Source organism: Thermobia domestica, chromosome 8 (genome assembly GCF_964235325.1).
Source record: "Thermobia domestica chromosome 8, izTheDome1.hap1.1, whole genome shotgun sequence".
Classification (NCBI taxonomy): Eukaryota; Metazoa; Arthropoda; class Insecta; order Zygentoma; family Lepismatidae; genus Thermobia; species Thermobia domestica.
Genome location: NC_137461.1, coordinates 90,740,160 through 90,757,622, shown reverse-complemented (window position 1 = coordinate 90,757,622; position 17,463 = coordinate 90,740,160).

Genomic DNA, 17,463 nt, shown 5'->3' with positions numbered 1-17,463 from the left:
GATACATATATGTATATATTGATGAGATTATCTTAGTGTCTTCTTACTAAATCAGCCCTAAAAAGAAAATAATGTGATAAATATGATAATAATATGAAAATGAATATTGAAAATAAATATAATGATATGTGATGAATGGATGTTATTTATATTGTGTAAAGTTAGAAAGTGGCTGTTATAAGAACTGAGTTGATCCTTAACTAAACTATATATATATTGAACACGTTCCTTTACATCATCCAATAAATATTACAAGGAATTATAGGCTGCTAGTTGACTTTCTGATATAGTATTCTTTACTGTGGGAGTCTCAATCAACACCAGAACCTAAAATATGACAAACTATAAATTGTAATAACCCTTCTACACCGTGGTGAAAGTGAGATACTACAAAATGGCGACCGTTGACCTAGGATTTTTGGGTGTAGATAAAGAGCACGACGGCAGTAAAGAAAACATCTAGTGATGAAAAGTAATGCAGTTGGAAGCGGTAGATGTGATCCGAGGTATCGTCATGAAAATAATGAAGACAGAAAATAATGTTAAGAGCTATAAAACCTTTTCAGAATTCTTGGAAGGTAGGAGGAGTGAATTTAATCGAACCATCGTTGATTTTGAACAATACTTAAGAAATAAAATTGACCAAAAATTCTCATTGCTAACTCTGCAGCTCGACAATAAGTTCTTGGAAATTCGGCATGAGATAATTGGAAATAGAAAAGAACAAAACAAGATCATTGACAGAGAAAAAGAAGTTGGAAAGGACGAAGAAGACTTTGCGAAGGAACTCGGAAAGGACGAAGAAGACAGTGCGAAAGAAGTCGGAAAGGGCGAAGAAGACAGTGCCAAGGAAGAACATATAATGGATAAGATAGACGCTGAAGAACCAAGTGTTGAAAGTAATACAGCTAACGTAGAAGAAGAAGATGATGAAGAGGAACTTATTGCTGAGGAAGAAAACAACAGTTGTATAAAATTGGAACAAGGATTATCTCAAGGATTTTCAACTATGACAAAATATACAGATAGGAAGAAAATCAGAAATTGGAAGTGCTGGAAGAAGAAAAAGAAAACTCGAAATTATGTGTGGAACCTTAGGAAAAAGAAGAAGAGAAGAAGGAAAGCTAAATCGGATGAAAGATGGAACAAGAAACTGGGAAACGAAAGAAATGGGAGAAACCTACATAGAAAGAAAGAAAGAAAGTAACGGAAGTGCCAGGAAAAGCTAATCGATAGATCAAAGTGGAAAAGAAAAAGGATGACAAGTGGAAGAAGTAGAAATAGAAAGAAAGAACGAAGGAAACAGGACAACAATAGAAAGAAAGGAAGGAAGAAACGGAAGTGCAAGGAAAAGAAGATAAGCTGCAGACGGAGGAGGAACAAAAGATATATGAAAAGACAATTGGAGCAGTGGAAACCTCACAAACTAAGAAAAATAAGAAAAAGATGCGTGATTCCCAGGAAGAGGCAAAAGAAGAAATTTGATGTGAGAGGACGATGTCGGTGTAAGGACAACCTAGGAAACTACCATCGTAAGAAAAAGAAAAAAAATATATTGGTGTTAGGATGGATAGTACGTGTTTGTTGTTTAATACTGAGCTCAATTGGCAAAGTTCAAATGTTGTTAATGTTCCTTTTCAAGTTAATTACTTTATATTAATTGTATTTATATAAATGTTTTAAGAAACTTGATTACAAGTTTCTAGTGTTCAAGTTATAGTGTTAAAAGTTTTATGAAATTGCTAAGTATGAAAAAAATATATATACATATATATCTATATATATATATATTTTATCAGACAAGGGGGAGTCTGTAATGCGCCGCTATTGTATAGCTGAGCGACGCATTACAAAATGTTCTTGATAATGTTTTAAGGGATACTGGTCTGTACCAGATGATTTAAAATTTACCAAATCTAAAAAAAAAAAATAATAATTTTTTCGAATCGTTATTGGATAAACAAACTGATATAAATTTTATAGTAAAGAAGACATTTTGTGAGTGAGTTAATATGGGTTATTGTAAAATGTGTCGTTAAAATATATGTGCCTCGGATCAAACATCAAAGCTATACCAACTGCAATTCATATATAATGTTGTAAGTACAAATTAAAATCTACCAAATAGTATAATAATTAGTTGTCATAACGCAGAATAAAGGGATCATTAACTGGATGATGATACATATATGTATATATTGATGAGATTATCTTAGTGTCTTCTTACTAAATCAGCCCTAAAAAGAAAATAATGTGATAAATATGATAATAATATGAAAATGAATATTGAAAATAAATATAATGATATGTGATGAATGGATGTTATTTATATTGTGTAAAGTTAGAAAGTGGCTGTTATAAGAACTGAGTTGATCCTTAACTAAACTATATATATATTGAACACGTTCCTTTACATCATCCAATAAATATTACAAGGAATTATAGGCTGCTAGTTGACTTTCTGATATAGTATTCTTTACTGTGGGAGTCTCAATCAACACCAGAACCTAAAATATGACAAACTATAAATTGTAATAACCCTTCTACACCGTGGTGAAAGTGAGATACTACACTAGTAGTGCATGCACAATCTTAGTGGCACAATAAATAGACTATAGAAATAGAAATAACATAATGAAACCTCTAGAAATATAAATAAAAATTGAGCATATTTGTTTTGGATTGTGTTGCAAGAATTTTCTGAACCACTTTTACGTAAATTTGAATCACTTTTACATTAAAAGTGTACTTAATACTTGTGCTTATGATATTATTCGCTTGTTTCTGTTGTACTAGAGAAGAAACACCTCCTCCAGTTCCCTTCCAGGCGGCAACGTAGCAAGAACTGACGAAACGTTGCCACGTTGGACAGCAATGGATATGTTTGTTATTTCATATTCATGTAAAATAGTACGATAATTTACATAGACAGTAATTTCCCTCGATTCCGAAAATGTAATACAAATATTATAAATTGGGATATAATTTAAAATTGGATTCGCAAATTGCTACCCAAAGAGCAAAATCTAAACAGTATATACTAGCTCAAATGCCTGCTTTTCGGATGGGAGAATAGGTTTATGGGAAATATCTGAATTCATTTTCAAATGCGATACTTATTTCAATAAATGTGTAATGATAAAAATACAGAAGATACTCTACTTTTGGCACACATGTTGAAATGCTCTGCTCGCACAGAATAAGCCTTTAATTAAATTGATACGTAATAAAAACCCAGCTTAAATAGGTGCTATCTTTCAAAAGTATTTTCAATTGGGACAGATGTTTTCTCGCCCCGAAAACTATGAATTCGACATAAATCTGTCATTTCTGAAATCTTATTTTCCACTCACCCCTCTCCCGTGCAGATTAGAATGTACTTGAACTTGGAAACAACACTGGGGGCGTCACTGTTCATTTCAGTGACTCCGAAAACTATGGTTTGCACACTAATAGGCCTATCAGTTGTTTTACAATATTTTTACGTGTCACTCCTTCCAACTCCCATCCCTTGGAGTGACTCATTCTCACAATATTTTTCCCAGATTGAGCATAGTAGGTCTTATGCAGAGTCGTTTTGACGAATGATTAACCTCATACTAAAAAGCTGACTACTGCTGGAACATATCTTAGTCGAACTCTTTAGTATGGCACTAATCACGCGTCAGAACGACTCTTCATAAGGCCCAATATGTTTGGTTAAAATTGATCCGACGTTTCGGACTTACAGTGCAATGGCCAGTCATGCACAAACTTCCAAATATTATATAGATGCGCGAGCAACTCCTTTGGTATTGCCCCTGTACCTAGGTATATTCCCAATCCAGCTGACGTGCTCGTTTATGTTTAAACTTCAGATTAAATGTCATCGCGATTGTAATCTAGTAGTTTGACGAACGAAAACTATATACTCGGCACTAATCGCAGTCATTTGAGACATTTTTATTTTCACCCTTTCTCACCCTCATGTCGATGGGGTTGAATTTGAACTTTAACGATATCGGAAGTGTAATTATTAATGTCAGCAACATCGAAAATTACGTATTCGACATTAATATCATTAAAGTCGTTTTTAATATCAACCCCGTTCCACCACCCTAGAGGTACTAATGGGGGTAAAATTTAGACTTAAATGTTATAGGAAGTGTCACCAATCAACTTAAGAACAGTGAAAACTATGGATTCAATACTAATATCAGTCGCTTTTGATTATTTTTTTTCATGTTATCATTCTCTCTTCCTCATGGGGTACTAACGGGAGCTGAACTTGGATTTAAAGAGCATCTGGAAGTGTCACTACGCATCTCAGCGACCCCGAAAGCTATAAACTCTATACTAATATCAGTCGTTTTCTGTCATTTTATGTGTAACCCCCTTCCACTCTCCCTAGGTGTGCTACGGGAACTTACTCCTACTGAGAGCTGAATTTTAACTTAAAGGTCATCGGAACTGCCAGAAATAAACTTAGAGAACCCCAAAACTATGGATTCGACACTAACATCGATCCTTCTTTTTATCATTTTTATGTCTGCCAAGCCCACTACCCTCTAAGTGGGTCTTGCACCTACCGGGTACTTAAACGGTATCAGGACTGCCAATAATAGCTTAGCGACGCTGAAAACTAATGATTCGACAGTAATGTCGGTCGTTTTCCATGTTTTACATGTCATCATTTTACACACCTCTCCGATGTGATATTGAAGGCTACACTTAAATTGGGAGTGTTACTATTTATCTAAGCGACTCCAAAAACTACGGATTCGACACTAATATCGACTGTTTACGATCATTCTTCTATATGGCCTCCTCCCCCTCCCCTGGGTATGCAAGGGGTCTTAACCTCACTGGAGGCTGAACTCAAACGCACTGAGAAAAATCCGTTATCGAGACAGCGGTATGTTGCACAAATATACGGAATCCTCTTGCTTATTACAGAAATCAGTACGGAGCATACGTTATCCATATGCCCCATACGCCTGTTGAAGGATGTCTGATATCTAACAGTCTTCCGTATATTACATACATATGCGTATGTTACATTCGTCAGCTATATTTTATATACGTCCATTTGTATGTGAGATCCTGACCACCTATATTGTTTCATACGGAAAGTACGTGTAGATGGAACACTTATACGGAAATTATAATAAAACATGCGTTTTCAGTTATACGTTTGCTGTACGTTAAGTCGAAAAACTACAGGATTTGTACATGTAACTTACGTTTTTAAGTACACTACATACGATTTTTATTTTCTCAGTGCAGCGTCGAAACTGTCACCAATTCTGTCACCAATTAGTTCATGAATCCCGAAAACTATGGATTTGACACTAATGTCAGTCGTTTCCGATCATTTTTATGTCTCCCACTTTCCTTCCCTCTAGGCATGCTAGGCTGGTTTTACCCCGACAGTACTCTTTTCAAACTGTAAGTAATACGCATGTGTACCAAGTTTAGTTAAAGTTGCTTCAGGCGTTCTAGAGTTATTGTGGAACATACACATATGCATCTATTTATGTATATATATTGATGATGAGTCATCATGTCAGGAGGACGACACTTTGTACGTATATATATATAATATTGTCCCAGCGTTTTCGAAAATTCTGCTTCTAAAGAGGGAGAAGCGGGGCAATTTACACAATATTTTAATTTGCCATTTTCTACGTTTCCCGGTATTCACAAAGTGATTAAAGTTATGGAGCTGTTGATCTGTTACTAGCTAGCTTAGTTTGCAACGTTGACCATTTCAGCTGAAGAGAGGTGCTTCATGCTTGTTATTTTATGGAAGCATGTAGGCTTCTTTTCGAAGGGAATTTTAGGTTGGAGTATTCAAACTCCATGCTACGGGTTTTTTGATTCCGGGTAGGGTCCTGTTTTGTACAGTCTCGTCTTCGAGCTGGGTTTCTGTGTTCTCGAAAATTTAATATCAGCGTATAATAATCGCTGGAAAATGGGCCTTAAATTTCAGTTTTGTTTCAGAAGGCATATATTTCGGAAAAGGTAATTTCCCAATATATGACCAATTTCTTTTTACAGAATCAAGGTTAAGCGGGACAGTCTCCTGGATAGGGAGGTTAGGTTTCTTGTTAATTAATGGAAAGTTAGTAGAAAGAATTAAGAGTTTGGTACCTACGTCCAATTTGGACAAATTTCGGCCAATTAATAACTGCTTTAAAGTTTGGTTAGGCATGCTTGTTACCACAGCAATGGTGGTTTATTTGACCTTTTTAATAATCAGGCTGTTTACGGACTACTGTGAAATTTATTTTGAGCTTAATTTCTCATGTTAGAGAATATTAAAGCTGTGTAGCATATTTTTACCTTATTAACGAGCCTCAAAATAAGGTGCCGTATTTCTACAATGAAGAAATTCTCCTGACCTTACCTAACCTATTCTTTTCAATACTAGCCACCTAATCCTTGTAATGTTGTGTCAAATTAAGGGCTCTAGGCCAGACAGATATCTGAATACTGAGCCTGTTTTTTATAGAATTTCAGACTGGAAAGGAATAGCGCATAAATTCCGAACACATTATGGAGAAAAATTTACACAAAATTGACGCTTAAAAATTAAGATCACCTTTAATAACAGTTTTTAAAATATCTTGTAGTTTCACACAGAAAAAATATCACCAAACCACTTGTTTTACAGTTCCAGTTTCCTCTTGGCTCGCGATGGATCCTCCTTTGTTTTTTGTTTTTTAAAAATCAATGTCCTTTCCTTGGGTTCTCTGAAGGAACTCTAAATCAAGATTTACACCATCTGTGAAAATATCAAGTATGCCTTCTTCGTCCTGCCTAGAGTTTAAAGGCCCAGGAAAAAGTAGCATTCTGTCTTCCTTTGCACGTACCTCAGACGGCAAGAGATGGATGTCCTGCAGAGTGAAGTCGGCAGTCTCGAGTTTGAACCTCTTAACGTTAGGTCCCTCCCCACTCTCGGAAAGTCTTCCTCTCCTTTTGTTGTTCCTAGATGCATCTACGTGACATAGTAATTGTAATTCAAGAGGATTTCTTGGATTAGCACCTACGATTCAGATCTGACTGACTTAGGTCTCTTAAATTTGAAAGACATGGTTTGTTTCTATTTTTTCTGGTGATATTATCACCAACTGAACGATCGTTACAGTCTTATTTTAAAAAGCGAACTCTCTTCTGAAAAATACTGAATCTAGAGCTAGCTAGTGCAATAAATAGAATTCTCGCTAAGTGTTGTTTGTTTGTTTATAAAAAGAAAAATCAAAGAGTCGGAAGAAAAAATCTCAAATTATAGGATCAGAAGGTAACTTTACTCTTCCTCATCCCTGCCTTTTAACCATATTGGGGGAAATTTCTTCCACATACTCTGGGTGAAGCTGAATCACATGTCCTGCGAATTTCGGCACTTTGTGGATAGCTTTCATCATATCAGCATTGCTGCTTACAACACGACCTAACCATATAAGTGTTTCGGACGACCTGTTTCTCAGGATTACTATACCTATTGAAAAGAGAAGCGCTTATATTTTGCATTGGTGACGAAATGCGAATGATCCTCAAGCAAGTCTCCTGACCCACTTTAAATGGATTCGACCTTCTTTCCCTATAATTGTAACATTCTTCAGGAAATATTTTCGTCGCTGAAAAATATCAAACGACGAGTTGACGTAACTTTCCCATAGGTCCCTTTCAAAGATTATTATTTTCCCCACATTTATAGCTAATCAGCTTGCAAAGCTGAGAATCTTTCTTTTGGAGTTGTCTTCAGTTTTCTTTGGAGCTCTTCTGCTTTCCTGAGGTGTCTTTTGGCTCAGGACAATCTCATTTACCCAAGGGAGCACTAGATTCAAAAAGGTTGAGAACCACTGCCTAGCTGATTCTTTTCTATTAGATGCATGTATATTGTATTGACACAAATAATATGTATTTCTTTTCTGGTAAAATTGTTAAGTGTGGAGAATTGTTGTGGTAGGCCTTGATGATTGTACGTTCTTGCAAGGGCGAATCTAGGATTTTATTTGTAGGGGGAATATGATATTTTTCAGAACATATCGTTTTCTTTTCAGTATTGCTTTTCTCATATTATAATCCAATTTATTTGAATGTATTTTTTCGTATTTTGGGGGATGAGTGGTATATTACTCAACCCCATCAGCATTCGCCTCTGTGTTCTTGGATGCTTATGAATCATAATATTTTTGCACTACGTGAGGTATGATAAATAGTTAAATTTCTTCCTAAAATCAAATTAAACTATAGTGTACAGTTAAAAACTGACTCCTGCATGGAGCTCCTTCGTGGCTAAGTGGTTCGCGTACGCGCCTTTGGCGTGGGAGTCCCGGGTTCGTTTCCCAGCGGGAGCTCATGGGGTTCGGATTCCACGTTAATCAGTTGGTCCACGTCTCATATAGCCTCGCTGCTGAACGGGACGTTAAACTCAAAACAATCAATTGACTCCTGCATGTGAAATGTAGCACGTGCCTTTCCCCCAATATTTAAAAGCTAAGGACGCCATTGCATATCACTACTAACAACAATGGAAAGATACGTGCCTAATGCAGTAATTTAAACAACCATCATTCAAAAGTTTCCTAGGTTAGAATTGAAAGCATTTTTGAATGTAGGATTTGCAGCTTTGCATTCATTGAAAGATCGGATTCTTCAGAGAATCAAAAGCTGCTGACGCGAGTCGCCGAGGGCGTGATAATTACTTTCGAAAAATGAAATCTGTAAGTTTTACGTCCCACGTTTATGCCGGCTAGGCTAAAGGAAACGGTGATGATGAGAAATGAATGAAATGGTGGAATGAAAAAAAGTGGGAGGAAACGGGAGAACCCCAAGAAAACACACGCACACAGTGTTTGTCCACCACAAAGCTCACTTGAAGCGAGCTGGGATAGAACCAAGGACCCCATACACCAGAGGTGAACGCTCTACCTATTGAGCCACCGCGGCATCAATTACTTTCGAATCGGGCATCGTCCTGAGTAGTTGCTAAGAAAGAGTCAATTGAAGAGTAACAACAAGTTATGCCTAATTAATAAAATTCAATGAACTACGGGATCCATTCAAGGACACTAGAAGAAGAAGAAGAAGAAGAAGAAGAAGAAGAAGAAGAAGAAGAAAAAGCCATCGAAATGTAGTGTTGTAACACAGTGTGAAGCATCAAATCAAAGAATGTTAAATGAGAGAAGGGGTAAAGCGAATTACTGAAGACTGCTTCGAAGAAAAGAAATAGAATGATTGGGAACATTATGGGACACGTGCGATTCGCGCTATCCTATGCACGCAAGGAAAAATATCCAAAGGAAGGCCAAGATTGAAATACACTGTTCAAATAGTACACGAAGTCTGGTAGACAATATAACAAGGAAGGAAGCAAAACCTGTGGCTTAGGGTAGGGAAGAATGTAAAATTTTATCAATCCAATAGAGAGATTACTACGCATCTCCATACTTCATACTTATATGCGATCAAGTCATTGTATGTAAGTGTTCAATGTATGATATATTGTTTGTCTTCCTATTTTCTCTCAATTATATATAATTACTCCTTGTACAAAAGGAAATTCTTAATTTGCACACTGAATGCAAATACAGAAAAGTATAGGTTCCGACGTTATTAATACAAATATGCTGATGGCAGGTATTGTCTACGGGACAAAAAGACAATTTCCAAAAGACAATGTTTCCTGTCTCACGACTATTATTCCACAAAATGGTTCCAAATAGCAGTAACTCTGTACACCAACCTTCTGATCTCAGTGCATTTGACATCCCATGCAATGAGAAGGAACGGCCGTCCAAACACTAACCACGTCGTCCACAATAAATGTGCATAAATTATGGAAATGGCCCTCTCTGTTGCTGCCAATATCCGTCACAAATGCCATGAGAGATTCGTATCATCATCATCAGTCTGTAATACATGTGTGTCCAAAAGGGTAGGAAGCGCAAAGCCGGAGGTAATGATCAATTGTTGCATTTTCTTCATCCTGAAATACGTATTTTGAATATTTGAGTTTGTCGTTCATTTTACGAGACACCGAACTTATAAACGAAAATTTCTTAATTTTAAAGAAGTTTTGCTTACCAATTATATACCGGGTGAGGCATTTAAAACTGTTTTTTTGAATATCTGGAAAACTACAAATCGGATTTTGAAAAAGTTGTAATAAAAGTTGCTCGCCTCAAAGGGGGACATCCAATGATACCACACTCGACCCCCTGCCCCCACCCCCCGGGGGCGGGAGGGGAGGCAACTTTGAAATCTTAAATAGGAACCCCCATTTTTTATTCCATATTCTGATTCCCCGTTAGAAAATACGTAACTTTTGTATTGAACATTTATTTCGTTGCGTGATAGATGGCGCTGGAATCGACAAAAATCAAAATGGCTCACAAACATTTGAAAAATGAGGCATTTAAAACTGTTTTTTTGAATATCTGGAAAACTACAAATCGGATTTTGAAAAAGTTGTAATAAAAGTTGTTCGTCTCAAAGGGGGACATCCAATGATACCACACTCGACCCCCTGCTCCCACCCCCCGGGGGCGGGAGGGGGGCAACTTTGAAATCTTAAATAGGAACCCCCATTTTTTATTCCATATTCTGATTCCCCGTGAAAAAATACGTAACTTTTGTATCGAACATTTTTTTCGTTGCGTGATAGATGGCGCTGGAATCGACAAAAATCAAAATGGCTCACAAACATTTGAAAAATGAGGCATTTAAAACTGTTTTTTTGAATATCTGGAAAACTACAAATCGGATTTTGAAAAAGTTGTAATAAAATTTGTTCGTCTCGAAGGGGGTCATCCAATAATACCACACTCGACCCCCTGCTCCCACCCCCCGGGGGCGGGATGGGGGGCAACTTTAAAATCTTAAATAGGAACCCCCATTTTTTATTCCATATTCTGATTCCCCGTTAGAAAATACGTAACTTTTGTATTGAACATTTTTTTCGTTGCGTGATAGATGGCGCTGTAATCGACAAAAATCAAAATGGCTCACAAACATTTGAAAAATGAGGCATTTAAAACTGTTTTTTTGAATATCTGGAAAACTACAAATCGGATTTTGAAAAAGTTGTAATAAAAGTTGTTCGTCTCGAAGGGGGACATCCAATGATACCACACTCGACCCCCTGCCCCCACCCCCCGGGGGCGGGAGGGGGGCAACTTTGAAATCTTAAATAGGAACCCCCATTTTTTATTCCATATTCTGATTCCCCGTGAAAAAATACGTAATTTTGTATTGAACATTTTTTTCGTTGCGTGATAGATGGCGCTGTAATCGACAAAAATCAAAATGGCTCACAATCATCGAATTTTTAAAACAAAAACGTAAAAAAAATCACTCATCTCGAAGGGGAACATTCAACAATATCACACTTGACCCCTGCCCAACCTCCCGGGGGCGGGAGGGGGTCAAATTTGAAATATTATACGAGAACCTCCATTTTTTAATAAAGGTTTGGATTCCCTGGGAACAAATACGTAACTTTTGTATTGAACATTTTTTTCGTTTCGTGATAGGTAGCGCTGTAATCGACGAAAATTTGTTTCGAACAATTGAAAAATATCCAAGAAATACGCATCAGATTAAGAAAATTAAAGTAGATAGTTTTGATATCTTTGTAAATACTATCAAATGACACCATAGTTGACTACCGTAACGCTATCTCAGTTATTCTGAAAGGTGGTTATTCTAAAATCTTTAATGAGAAACTGTAATGTTTTAAGCAAAACACTTGATTCTCCAGAACATAATTCATTACTTTGCCCATATTTTTGGTGTAATTTCTGTTACCGATGTAGGTGAAATTTACTTCAATTGGACTACGTGGACGTAGTATCTATTAGTTTGTTGCCTTTTGTTTGCTGATTCAATGTGAGTCCCCTTGCCTCTCACTAAGGAGGTGCTTGTTTCAGGTAAGTCCCCTTGAGTCTCGTCATCGAGGTGTTTGTTTTAGTTGAGCCTCTTGCATCCTACCATTCGGGTGTTTCTTTTGGGGTTGTCTCTTTGCCTCTCACACATCTTCATTGTTTACTGAACAAACGAACAAACGTTCGAAATGGTCCCCCTTTTCTGCAATAGACTACACATTGCAAGCAGGGGTAGGCGCGAGTCGAGCTTAAACTCGACTCGAGTTGAATTCGAGTCGAGTCAAAGGTAATTTTCTCGACTTGTTTTGAGCTCGAGTTTCGAGTCGAGTCGAGTTTGATAAATGGCTCGCACATTCAGCTCTTTTTAACTCGTTTTTAAATTATGGTCTGTTTAGACTGGAAAGCGAAAGCCATGAGAAATGTAAGCAGTAATGTCGAATACTTTCAATATTTCTCACGACAGAGGTACATCTGGTGGGGGTACGTTTAGTATATGTCATCTCGTCTCGAAAACGAGACAACAATAGATTTTTATAACGAGACAGCTTCAAATTTCGTGAGCACCAATATAAGTATATACTGTAGTTCTTACCGTCTAGGCTTAGACCTGCACGGTCGACTTTTTGAGCCCCAGAAGAAGCCCAATCCGTGCAGTGATGTCAATAGGCTCGGCTGGTTCAACTGAGCGAACAGCTCAAGCCGGCTTGGTTGGGACGAGCCAGCGACTCGGCACAATTGAACCGATGGCTCGAGCCGGTTCCATTCGGATCAGCCACCAACTCGACTCATGTGAGCCATCGGCTCGAGCCAGCTCCATTAAAAGCAGCCCATCGACTCGGTTCGACTCATCTTAACTGAGCCTATGGCTGAGCCGGCTCGCTTCGGTGAGCTGTTGGCTCACTTTTCTGTTTGGCTTGATAGTGAATAAGCTGTGAGCCGACCGCTTGAGCCGATGACAACCCTAAACCCGGACCAAGCAGTTTTGAACATGTTTGACCGACGCCCTATAACTTTTATCAATTTTTGGCTTGCTCCTCCGGAACTCAAACCCAGAACCTCATGACCGATGTCCTTGCCTCCTAAAGACTTGTCGACTACGCAGATAGACAGTCAACTAGTTTTTAGTATTCAGATACAAACCGCGTAATAATAATAATAATAATAATAATAATAATAATAATAATAATAATAATAATAATAATAATAATAATAATAATAATAATAAGTTGTAGTAGTGGTAGTATATTACTAGTAATATCATTGATAATTATATTATCTACGTAGGATATTTGAAAAGAGTATTTGGAACTACACACAGGATTTAGCTCGAATTGGCTCGACTCGACTCGAAACTTAACCCGAATTCGAGTAGAATTTCGAGTAGAGTTGGAGGAAGTTTTTCGAGTCGAGTCGAGTCGAGTTTCAAAGAAAACTTGCTCGAACTCGCTCGTGCCCATCCCTAATTGCAAGTGTTACACCTACAGGAAATCTAACCATGGACTGCTACGCGTGATAGCAGTTCTTGCTTCGTAGACGGTAGTTTGAATAATGCAAAATATATCGCAAAAAATAGTCACAATTTCGAACATTTTCTTATCACTTGTCAGCGGTGTTTACTCATTTTGATTGTTGTCTATTAGAGCGCTATCTATTAGACAGCGCCAAGAAAGACAATGTTACATAACGTACTCACAAAGTACGTTCACATGTCATTCAGGGTTATGTCGTTGTTTGTATTGGTGAGAATAACATGTAGTTTCAAGGATTAGTTTCTTGATGAAATTCTATTGAGTGGAGTTCGATTGTGGATTTCACTTTTAATGAGATGTTAACTGAAAGAAAAGAATATGGGCAACAAGACAATAGTCCGTATCGTATGATGAAGTTGGACGTTGCTATGTAGTTAGAGTCTGTGATCAATAATGATGAAAATAGTTGTTCATTAATTACAGAAAAATTCTTATTATGGATCAATTGAAGATATCAGTAACATTAGGTGACGAAGTTAAGGAATACTTTGAGTCAAATAGACAGTAGAAGAAGCACGTTTAAGGTATGCTAACCTGTTCCCTGATAGGAATGTTCCTTCTGCAACGACTTTTCGCAGTATTATTCAATTATTTATTGAAACTGGAAGTATTCAACCCAGACAACGAGTCCGATCACGGCCTGTGACGAACGAAAATGCCGCAGTGAATGTTTTAGCTGCAGTTGCTGCAAATCCTCACATCAGCTCTCGGCAAATCGCACGAAGTTCTGGAATGTCGCAAAGAAGTGTTCTGCACATACTGCATGAACACAGATTCCATCCATATCACGTTTCGTTGCATCAGGAACTACATGGGGACGACTTTCAACACCGCTTGAACTTTTGCAATTGGATACAACAGCAATTAGCAGTTAATGATGATTTTATTTCACAGATACTTTTCTCTGATGAGGCAACTTTCACGAATACTGGTCAAGTGAATCGGCATAATATGCATTATTGGTCAGTAGATAATCCACATTGGTTAAGGCAAGCCGAGCGTCAACGTACATGGAGTGTGAACGTTTGATGCGGTGTTTTAGGTACTCGAATAATTGGCCCATACTTCATAGACGAGAATTTGAATGGTCAAATGTATGCCGATTTTTTAAATAATATTTTGCCAACACTACTGGAAGATGTCCCACTTCAAACAAGAATGAATATTTGGTTTCAACAAGACGGATGTCCAGCGCATTATTCACGGATATCTCGTGAGGTTTTGAATAGAAAATATCCTGATCGATGGGTTGGACGAGGTGGTTCTCAAAATTGGCCTGCACGATCCCCTGATTTAACTTCTTCCGACTTTTTCCTGTGGGGAACGCTAAAAGCAAAATGTTACACGGAAGAACCAACAACCCCAGAAAATATGTCGCAGCGCATAATCAATGCATGTGCAAACATTAGCGAAGAGACACTTAGAGCAGTAGAATTGTTCTTCAGAAACAGAGTTGTAATGTGTATTGCAGAAAACGGACACCATTTTGAACATTTGCTTCGGTAAAATATGGAGCTTCCGATGGTGAGAGGCAAGGGGACTCACCTTAAACAAGCACCCCGATGGTGAGATTCAAGAGGACTCACCTAAAACAAGCACCCGTATTTTTTCACGGAGAAACAGAATATGGAATAAAAAATGGGGGTTCCTATTTAAGATTTTAAAGTTGCCCCCCTCCCGCCCCGGGAGGTGGGGGCAGGGGGTCGAGTGTGGTATCATTGGATGTCCCCCTTCGAGACGAACAACTTTTATTACAACTTTTTCAAAATCCGATTTTTAGTTTTCCAGATAATCAAAAAAACAGTTTTAAATGCCTCATTATTCAAATGTTTGTTAGCCATTTTGATTTTTGTCGATTCCAGCGCCATCTATCACACAACGAAAAAAATGTTCAATACAAAAGTTACGTATTTTTTCACGGGGAATCAGAATATGGAATAAAAAATGGGGGTTCCTATTTAAGATTTCAAAGTTGCCTCCCCTCCCGCCCCCGGGGGGTGGGGGCAGGGGGTCGAGTGTGGTATCATTGGATGTCCCCCTTTGAGGCAAAAAACTTTTATTACAACTTTTTCAAAATCCGATTTGTAGTTTTCCAGATATTCAAAAAAACAGTTTTAAATGCCTCTTTTTCGAATGTTTGTGAGCCATTTTGATTTTTGTCGATTCCAGCGCCATCTATCATGCAACGAAAAAAATGTTCAATACAAAAGTTACGTATTTTCTAACGGGGAATCAGAATATGGAATAAAAAATGGGGGTTCCTATTTAAGATTTTAAAGTTGCCCCCCTCCCGCTTCCGGGGGGTGAGGGCAGGGGGTCGAGTGTGGTATCATTGGATGTCCCCCTTCGAGACGAACAACTTTTATTACAACTTTTTCAAAATCCGATTTGTAGTTTTCCAGATATTCAAAAAAACAGTTTTAAATGCCTCACCCGGTATATATATATATATATATATATATATATATATATATATATATATATATATATATATATATATATATTTACTTCGTTCGTGTCTCCGTCCTTCTGTCCTCTCGGCAACAAAATATTTCAAGAACTACTTGACGGATTACCGTCAATTTTGGCTAGGATTTTAAAAGATGAAAAATTAGAAATCGATTTTGTTGATGGGGTGGTATTTTAAACCATACTAGGTAGATATAAACGATTTCCGGTTTTAACCTGATCACTAGGATGAAACGAAAAAAAAATTGAATGTTAAAATTTTATTTCTAGTAGGGTGGAAAGATTACCTTTTGATGAAGAAAAGACAAAAATAAAATTTTAGGGTAACCGGCGCACGCTTTGAGGGCCGCAAGAACGATAATGTTTCATAAATTTAAATTTTCGTGTACTATTTCAGCTTCTTTCGTTTTTTTATTTGCACTATAAAAACCTTTATTGTACATACGTGTTATATCTATTTATTGATGAAACAAACTTCTGGGATGTGGGAGGTGAAGCGATTTAAGTAGCCCTGCGTAGCGTAGTCGCTAACGCTCTCGCCTTCGGTGCGAGCGGTCCCGGATTCGATTCCCGGTGGGGGACACTCGCTTGTAAAAGTGTAAAACGCTTTTTCAGGTCAGCCACTCTGAATGCTTTTCTCATTCACACCAGGTAAATGCCGGGGTAGTACCTAACTTGTGGGTCCCAGGTCGCTCCCTTCCTGAACCCATCCTTTCTTCCTTCCCTTTCCCCGGATGATATGCTCGCCGAGGGACGTCATCCCTCAAGCGTAACGGATTGAATGGCTATAGATGCCGGGGGCACAGAAATCTAAATCCTATCCTAATCCTGAAGCGGTTTAAATTTATGATAAAGTAAATATATATATATATATATATATTAAATCATACGCCAAAAATGACCGAAAAATTACTGTATTTGAAGATAGAATTATTACTCCTTATTCCTCCTTCTCCCCCTCAAAAGATTGTCTCTTCAATTAAAAAAAAAAGTAACAAGTACAATCAATGTCTTTCTAGTGCAAATAAAAGAAGAGTGAAAGAGATTGAAATGGTATAAGAAATGAGTCTATTTGTGAAACTTTATCGCCCTTGCGGCACCTCAAAGCATATTTCCATTACCTTAAAATTTTATTTTTCTGTTTTTTTTACATCAAAAGGCAACTTTTCTGCACTATTAGAAATAAAATTTAAAAATTCGAATATTTTCGTTCCAGTCTATTGGTTACTATAGTGCAAAAACGGTAAGAGATAGCGATTTCCTGCAAACGTTTCAGCGTGCAAGACTATATTTCATCTTCGTCCTTAATTCTCTACTAAAGTTGCAAGTGATAAAAATCCACTGGAACTTCCGGATTAAACATTGATTTACATAGAGCAAATACGATAAGATATAGCGAAAAGCGTTTTTATTTTTGTTATCGATGTAGCGTTCTCAGAAGAGCTACTATCTTCTCTCTTAAATCACTATTCAGACCGGGAGTGTTACAAATCAACCACTCCCGGTTTTAACGTTGATTGCTATATAGAAAAATCGGTAATAGATAACAAAAAGCTGTTTTCTTGCAATGAATTACGTGTCTCAACATTATATTC